Genomic DNA, 9,654 nt, shown 5'->3' with positions numbered 1-9,654 from the left:
CAGTTCCTGCAACCGTTCTTCATATGTTTTAGTCTCCAGTCCCCTAATCATCTTTGTTGCTCTTCTCTGCACTCTTTCTAGAGTCTCCACATCTTTTTTACATCGTGGCGACCAGAACTGAATGCAGTATTCCAAGTGTGGCCTTACCAAGGCATTATAAAGTGGTATTAACACTTCACGTGATCTTGATTCTATCCCTCTGTTGATGCAGCCTAGAACTGTGTTGGCTTTTTTGGCAGCTGCTGCACACTGCTGGCTCATATTTAAATGGTTGTCCACTAGGACTCCAAGATCCCTTTCACAGTTACTACTACTGAGTAAGGTATCACCTATACTGTACCTGTGCATTCCGTTTTTGTTGCCTAAATGTAGAACCTTACTTTTTTCACCATTGAATTTCATTTTATTAGATAGTGCCCAATGTTCAAGTTTGTCAAGATCCTTCTGTATCTTAAGCCTATCTTCTGGAGTGTTGGCTATTCCTGCCAGCTTGGTATCTTCTGCAAATTTGATGAGTTCCCCATTTATTCCCTCATCCAAATCATTGATGAAGATGTTGAAGAGTACTGGGCCTAAAACAGAGCCTTGGGGTACTCCACTGCATACTTCCCTCCATGTAGATGCAGTTCCATTGAGAACTACACGTTGAGTGCGGTTGGTCAGCCAGTTACCAATCCATCTGGTGGTGATGCTGTCTAACCCACATTCTTCTACTTTATCTAGTAGTAGGTTATGGTCTACCTTATCAAAAGCCTTACTGAAGTCCAAGTAAACTATATCAACGGCATTCCTATATTTTGCTATTCATGATGATGGTAATGGTGATGATAAAAAATGAACATTTTTTTACAGTATAATATCTACTGAGCAGTCTAAATTCCTACGCTTCATTTTCACTATTCAACTGGTCAATAAGAATTCCCAGCTCCTGCAAAATCTCACACTTGGCTACAACATGCATGACAACTATTTGAACACTATTGGCACTTCAGATTCCTTGTTGGACATGCTGTCTACTGGAGAAGCCAATGTTCCCAATTACAGCTGTGGAAGGAAGGACAACATTTTGGCTCTTCTTGATGCAGCTGACAGGGAGATTTCCATCCAGATGTCAACATTAGCAGATGCCTACAAAGTCCCACAGGTTTGTGGTGTACCATTTTATCTAGTAAAAAGAGTGAATCAGTACGATAGGTAAACAATAAATTTAACCATATCCACTCTATGGCAATCGAGAATTGCTTTCCTCCATGGCCAGTGTAGCTATATTGTCTAGTGATGGGATTGACACTGGGGAAGGGGAAAGCAGCAAAGCAGGCCTATCATCTCATAACACCATCACCATTGCTTTGGGGACTTCTACTGCACACGAGTAAGGAGAAGGTCTGTGTAGAAATCAAAATCCTTATATTAAAACAACAACATATAACCTCTGTTGACAGATTCTTAAAAACTTAAATAAAATACAGCAAAACAATTCAGTTGAATCTGCAAATGTGGGTCTGATTTCAGGAAAAAAAAGAGTCATTTGCATTCTTTATTCTGATTTTTTTATTATTTCATTTCTTTTATTGTAATTTTTATCTAGTTTTGCTAATATTCTGTCTGTAATATTAACTAATCAAGAATGCAATATTCTAATATGTTCAGGACAAAAAAAGTTGGATTTATTGACAGTCAATAACAGATCTTAAATACAGCATTCTTCATTGTTTTTTCAGATCAGTTATAAAATTGTTTCAGAGGCTCTGAGTGATAAAAGTCAATTCCTATTTTTTTACCGGATGCTTCCCAAAGAAGGGTTCCTCTACCCAGCAATTGTCCAACTTCTTCTCCATTTCAGATGGACCTTGATTGGTCTCTTTGCTTCAGACACAGAGAATGGAGAGAATTCCATGAGGACATTGACTCCTATGCTTCTCAAAAATGGAATTTGTGTTGTTATATCACAACAATTTTCACCAGCTGGACATACATCACCTCTCAGGGATGCCATTTCCAAGTGGAGACAAGTCAATGTCTTTGTTCACATCATAAAATATTTTGCCATTTGGGACAGACTTCTTACTTTCCATTCATCATTTGAAAGTTGGCCAGAACCCATTGAAGGGAAAGTCTGGATAATTGCAGCCCTTGGGGAATTGTATATAAAAAGACACACATTTCTGAAATATATCCATAGTATTTGGACCTATGAGTTTCAATTTAGAAAAAGGCAAAATAGTGGTTCCTTTGAACCAGATCTCTGTGTGCAACCACAGTTTGGAGATCAATCTTTTCTCTGTTCTTTTTCAGAAGACCTCATTTCTGTGAAAGGCCGGAAAAGATGCACTCAGAAATCTCTACTGAAGACCAGAGTGGAAAGAAATAGAAACTGGAACGGATATAACCACTATATTTATCCTTTCATTAATACTGTAGCCCATGCCTTGAATGCTGCGTATTCCTCCATATCCAAGAAGAGAAAGAAAGAGAGAGAAGGGAAGCTGGGGGCTCAAAGGCTGCAGCCATGGCAGGTATGGGGTCCTGACAATGACCCATCAAACTTACTTTATTTGGTTAAGGTTCCTTTGGTTAAGGAACAAAAAGAAGAAAAGGAAACTATCTCAACCTTTTTGTGCTTCAAAAGGCCAACACGTTTGGTCCATCTTATCACTTATGGATAATTTTCCAAAGAGTGGGTACCATGACATGTATATTTTGATATTAGTCTTAATTTTATAAAATACATATGCATTTTAAATAAATCCCTATCTTTATGAATTTGTGATTAGCAAATATCTAGAAATTGAATTTTAGAATTGTATGTTCATAAATTTGAAGGAGACACTGAGATTATCTAGCTTAACCCCTCATATCTCCAGGAATCTCAGTTAAAGTTTCTCTAAGTGATGGCTGCTGGGCCTTTGCATCAAAACAATCAGTGAAGAGGAAACTGAACTTCTCTGATTCACTGGATCAGCCCTAAAATTGTTCCTCCTTTTAGAATGTTTTTCATCTCATTCAACCAGAATCTCTCCTCTTGTGACTGAGCTCAGTTTCCATGTCCAACACTCTGGAATAACAGCAAACTTCTGTGTAACAAATTTCAGTTATTGGAAGTGCTATACCCTCCCTTCTCCAACCAGATTCCATCTCCTCCAGATTTTCAGTCCAATAGACCAACATGTCTCTTCTTCTACTTCTCCTCCCCTAATTCTAAGACCAGCTCTTTTCATTCTTTCCTTGGTTTCATTCTCTAAAGCTGATCCAGTATTTGTGCAATGTCTTTTCAAAGTGTGGTGCCTTCAAAATGAATTTATATTTGACTTAGTTTCTCTCCAAACCAAGACATTCACACCTAACATTTTTATCTATTCATTTGCCTTTATTTCGCAGATATCATACTGCCAACTCGCATTTGGCCTGCAAACCACTATTTTGAGATCATTTTCAGAAATATTTTAATCATAGACATAGATATAGTGTCCACCTGCAAAACAACTGTAACTGATGTGTTGCTTACTTCTGCTTCATTTCTTGGTAGCCATTCAAGGGGGAGAGGGGGGAATTTAGGAATATGGTGTCTCATCTGACTAGTCATAACATCTACTACCCAGTGTGTCAAGTAAGGTCATATCAATGGACATATGTCAAAGCTGGGCGGGAACCTACGACTAGACCGATTGACCCATGTGACCTGAGAGACCTGGGGCGGGATTCTATTCTTTTCACTATCTCTATTTACAGGAATAATTTAGAGCTAGCTTCAGCTTTCTAAGTACCAATATGAAGTACTTATTAAAGGGTTTCTTGAATCTGAACAATGTGTCAGAGTCCTGACTTCCCAGAGTTAACTACTCGGAATGATGACACACAGAATAATAGAGTTGGAAGAGACTTGGAGGTCTTCTTGTTCATACCCCTGTACAAGCAGGAGACCCTATATAATTTCAGACATATGCTTGTCCAGTCTCTTTTTGAAAGCCTCCAGTGATGGAGCATCCACAACCTCTGAAGACAATCTATTCCACTGGTTGATTGCTCTCATCCTTAGGACATTTCTCCTTAGTTCTAGGTTGCTCCTCTCTTTGATCAGTGTCCATCCATTGTTACTTGCCTTCCCTTTTGGTGCTTCGAAAAATTAGTTTGACTTCCTTCATCTGTGTTGGAGATCCTCAAAAATTGGAATACTGCTATCCGGTTCTTTACATTAGACTGGACATACCAATTCTTGTAACCATTATTGTATGTTTTAGCCGCCAGCCTCCTAATCATTCTTGTTGCTCTACTCTACACTCTTTACAGGGTCTTGTCTTTTTTATATTGTGGTGACCAGAACTGGATGCAATATTCCAAAACCTTTACTAAGAACTTTATTAGAAATTCATGTGACCTTGATTCTATCCCTCTATTAATGCAACCTAGGATCTCATTTTTTATTTTGGCTGCTGACACACATTTTTGGCTCATATTTTATCAGATTAACAAAGTTGGAAGGAATCTTGTAGGTAGGAATCCCCCGCCCAAGCAGGAGAACCATTTCTGACAAATGGTAGTCCAATTTCTTCTTGAAAGTGTCCAGTAATGAAGCTCCAACAACTTCTGAAGGCAAGCTCTTCCATTGGTTGATTGTTCTCAGTGTCAAAAAAATTCTCCTTATTTCCAGGTTGAATCTCTCTTTGATCAATTTCCATCCATTATTCCTTGTCTGAACTTTGAATGCCTTGGAAAATAGCTTGACCCCTTCATCTCTGTTACAGCCCCTCAAATAGACCAAAGGTGGATGCACTATTCTAGATATGGTCTTACTAATGCTTTAAAGAGTGGTATTAATACCTCACTTGAACATGATTGTATCCCTCTGTTAATGCAATTTAGTATTGCATTGGATTTTTGGCTGCTTCCGCACACTCCTGGCTCATATTTAACTGTCCACTAAGACTCCAAGATCCCTATCACAGTTGCTGCTATTAAGACTGGTTTCGCCCTGTCTATATGTGTTCTTTTGTTTTTTCTTGCCCAAGTGTAAGACTTTACTTTTCTCTACATTGAATTTCATTTTGTTAAATAGGACCCAGTGTTCAAGTCTGTCAGGATCCATTTGGATCTTGACCCTATCTTTTAAAGTGTTAGCTATTCCTGCCACTTAGTATCATCCACAAATTTGGTAAATTTCCCTTCCATCCCCTCAGATCTGTTTTTTTAAAGTATCTTCCCAGATGTTGATGTTAGGCTACCTACCTACACACAAACACAACACACACACACAACCTACCTATCTATTCTATTTCTCTCTCTCTCTCTCTCTCTCTCTCTCTCTCTCTCTCTCTCTCTCTCTCTCTCTCTCTCTCTCTCTCTCTCTCTATATATATATATATATATATATATATATATATATATATATATATATATATATATGTATATATATATATATATATATATGTATATATATATATATATATATATATATATATATATATATATATATATATATATATATATATATATATATATATATATATATATATATATATGTTTTCGTAGATTTTCACGGGTGTAGGTATGCTGGTTTTGTTGTATTCGGGTCTTTTCCCATGTAAAGTTGAGATTGTCTTTGCAACGTTTCGGCAGGATCGCACCTGCCATCTTCAAGCGTAGGCTCAAAATGTGGGCTTAAAATGGGAACGGAGCTGCCGTCTTTCTGTAACTCTTGGTGGGAGGGGATGGGGTGCTGGCTTTGTTTCAGTAAGTGGAATGATTGGTTGTGTGGTTGTATCATGATTGGTAGATTGGTGCTGATTGGTGCAGGCTGCGTGTGCATTGTTGTTTTGTATTATAACGGCTTGGGTGGTGGGTGGTGTTCGTTTGTTGGCTAGGGCTGGTTTCCAGATGTTTGGTAGGTGGGAGGTATCATCACGTTTGTTCATGCTGTGGGGGTGTTTCTCTATTTCAATGGCTTCCATGATTATTCTCTTGTGGAGGTGTTCTGTTTTGGAGATTAACCTGGCTCCTTCAAAGTTGATTTCATGTCCTGTAGCTTTAAGGTGCTGGAAAAGGGAAGAAGTTTTTTCTTTTTTTCTTACTGCGTTTTTGTGTTCTGTGATGCGTGCATTTATTCTCCTGTTTGTTTGCCCTATGTCGATTACTGGGCAGATTTTGCATGGTATTTCGTAGACTCCCTGGTTTTCTAGCTGGTGTAAGGGAGGAGGGCGATGCCATGGTCCTGTTCTCTATCGTGGTTTTTTGGGGGAGTCTCCTTTTGGATTAGGTTGGTGATTGTTTTTCTTTGGAATCCATTGGAGAGTAATACATTTGTGAGTTTGTGTAATTCAGTTTTCATATATGTGTGTGTGTGTGTGTGTGTGTGTGTGTGTGTTTTGTTGTATTCGGGTCTTTTCCCATGTAAGATTGAGATTGTTTTGGCAATGTTTCAGTGAGTTCTCACTCGACATCTTCAGGCTGGTGCTTTTGGCTTAAAGTGTGATCGGAGCTGCCGTCTTTTGCTAAATCTTGGTTGGGGGGGTATGAGTGCTGGCTTTGTTTCAGTAAGTGGAATGATTGGTTGTGTGGTTGTATTACGACTGGTAGATTGGTGCTGATTGGTGCTAGCTGTGTGTGCATTGTTGTTTTGTATTGCAACGGCTTGAGTGGTGGGTGGGGTTCATTTGTTGACTAGGGCTGATTTCCAGATGTTTGGTAGGTGGGAGGTATTGTCACGTTTATTCATGTTGTGGGGGTGGGGGTTTATTCATGTTGTATTCCTTCAAAATTGATTTCATGTCCTGTAGCTTTAAGGTGCTGGAAAAGGGAGGAAGTTTTTTTTTTCCTTACTGCGTTCTTGTGTTCTGTGATACGTGCATTTATTCTCCTGTTTGTTTGTCCTATATATGTTGCCAGGCATTGGTATTTCATAGATTCCTTGGTTTTCTAGCTGGATCTTGTCTTTGGGGTTTCTTAAGATGTTGGTTATTTTTTGGTCAGTGGTGAAGGCTTGCTTGATATTGTGCTTGTGGAGAATTTTGCTGATTTTATGTGTGGTGCCTTTGGTGTAAGGGAGGAGGGCGATGCCATTGTCCTGTTCTGTGTCTTGGTTTTTTGGGGGAGTCTTCCTTTGGATTAGGTTGGTAATTGTTTTTCTTTGGAATCCATTGGAGATTAATACATTTGTGAGTGTGTGTAATTCAGTTTTCAGGTGGTCTTTGTTGGCTAGGCCTTTGGTTCTGGAGATGAGGGTCTTGGCTACAGAGTTGATCCGTGCAGGGTGGTGATGGGATTGTGTGTTTAAGTAGCGGTTGGTGTGTGTTTTTTTCTGGTAGATGGTGTGTCCTAGGGAGCCATTGGTTGTTGTTTTTTTGTAGATTAGGACATCCAGAAAGGGAAGTTGGTTGTTTGCTTCTATTTCCATGGTGAATTGTATTTTGGGGTGTAGGCTGTTGAGATATGTGAGGAAGTTGTCCAGTTTTTCTTTCCCGTGTGGCGATATGTTGTCATCAACATATCTAAGCCAGAGTTTGGGTTTGTGTTCAGATTTATCTAAGACATTGGTTTCAAAATGTTCCATGTATAGATTTGCAATGACGGGTTAGAGGGGTGATCCCATGGGTGCTCCTTCTATCTGTTTGTATCTTTGTCCATTATGGATGAAGTAGGTGCTGTAGAATGATGTAGAATGTTGATGTAGAATTAGTTTTTCAATTGATGTCAGGGTAACTGATATACCCCATTACTTTGATAGTGTGTTTCCTACATTTATCTGTTAGTTGGTTAGCAAAAAGTACATCTATTTTTTCTTCCTGCTTGAGTGGCCTGTGGTATACACCTATGGCAATGTTTTTTTTCTGTTATATTGATCCATATGCATTCTAGGACATTTTTTCATTTGGCTTCATGCATTTCTGTAGCAGTATAGTGGTCCTTTACATACAGTGGAACTCCACCTCCTCTTTTATGAGATCTGGGTTTTTTGAATAGTTTGTATCCTTCTATTACTATGTTCCAGTCATGGGTTTCATCCCATCAAGTTTCTGTAATTCCAAGTACATCATATCTACCTTCATGTATTAATAATTGAAGTTGACCCTCTTTGTTCCCCAAACTTTGTGCATTTGTATATAGACATTTGAGATCTTTATGTCTGATTCTGAGTATGCTTCCTATGACTCCTATGTGGTGTTTGAGTTTGTCTTCCTTCCTGTCTTTCCTTACCTCATTATTTGACTTGCTTTCTAGGGGTTTTTGTTTGGAATCAGGTCCTGGAGACTGGTCACCCTCCCCCCTCAATTTTAGTTTAAAGCCCTCATGATAACTTCAACCAGTCATTATCTGAAAATATTCTTCCCAGTCTTTGTGAGGTGCCGCCCATATTTTGCCAAAAGCCCATCATGGAGTTAGTGCAAACCAGGGTCCATTTTTTGGGGTGACACTAACCCTTTAGCCATTTAAATGATTATCCACTAAGACTCCAAGATCTCGTTCACAGTTACTGACATTAAGCCAAGTTTCATCTAGTCTGTAACTATACATTTGTTTTTTCTTGCCGAAATGTAAAACTTTACTTTAATCAACTTTGAATTTCACTTTGTTAGATAGGGCTCAGTGTTCAAGTCTGTCAAGATCTTTTTGGATCTTGAGCTTGTCCTCTGGGTGTTGGCTATTACTGCCAAATTAGTGTTGTCTGCAGATTTGATGAGTCCCCCTTCTATTCCATTGTCTAGATTGTTGATGAAGATATTGAAGAGTACTGGGCCTACAAAGGAACTTTGGGATACCCCACTGTTGACTTCCATCCATGTGAATGTAGTTCCATTGAGGATTACAAATTGAATACAATTTTTCAGCCAGGTGCAAAGCCACCATGTAGTGGGGCTGCCTATTCCACATTTTTATAGCTTGCCAATAAATAGGTTGTGATCTACTTTATCAAATGCTTTACTCTAAGTATACTGTTTTCAGAACATTTTGCTCATCCACTAATTTAGGCACATTGTTGAAGAATGAAATAAGATTTGTTTGGCATGATTTGTTTTTGACAAACCCATGTTGGTTTTTATTTTAACTTGGTTTGCTTCTAGGTGTTCACAGATTTATTCCTCGATTATATTTTTTATTATTTTTAGCCTTTCCATCATCCATTTTCAAGCACATCATTAATGACATTAATATCCAATTATCTATAGGATTATTATCCAACCATTAAAATATTACTAATTTATTATAATCAGTGAACAGCACACACACACACAAACACACACACACACACACAGACCTATATTAAAACTTCCATACTTCTGCATAGAGTTCAGATAAGAGAGAGAAACCCACAGCTGGGTTATGAGATAAAGAAACTGATAAGGGATTCTCCTAAATTTTCAGGGTGAAAAAATGTTGGTAGGAGATTTGTATTTTCAGAATTGTAAAATTCTGTTAATGCAGCATCACAAGAAAGTAGAATTAGCTCATTCGGCCATCTTTCGCATCTGCTTTACCCAGGACAACATTACACTGGCAACTTTCTTCCTGGCAAATCCATGTTTTATGGTAATTGCTCTTTTGCTGTCAAGGCCTTTGTGAATAATCTTTGTTTGTTTGTTCTACATTTTTGTATATCCAGTCTAGAATGCTCCATATACTTTACCAATTTCATCTATTATTTATTTTATCAATATTTATATG

Source organism: Natrix helvetica (genome assembly GCF_964273705.1).
Source record: "Natrix helvetica genome assembly, chromosome: 1".
Lineage (NCBI taxonomy): Eukaryota > Metazoa > Chordata > Lepidosauria > Squamata > Natricidae > Natrix > Natrix helvetica.
The sequence above is the reverse complement of the archived record's forward strand: the minus strand, read 5'-3'. Positions refer to the sequence as shown.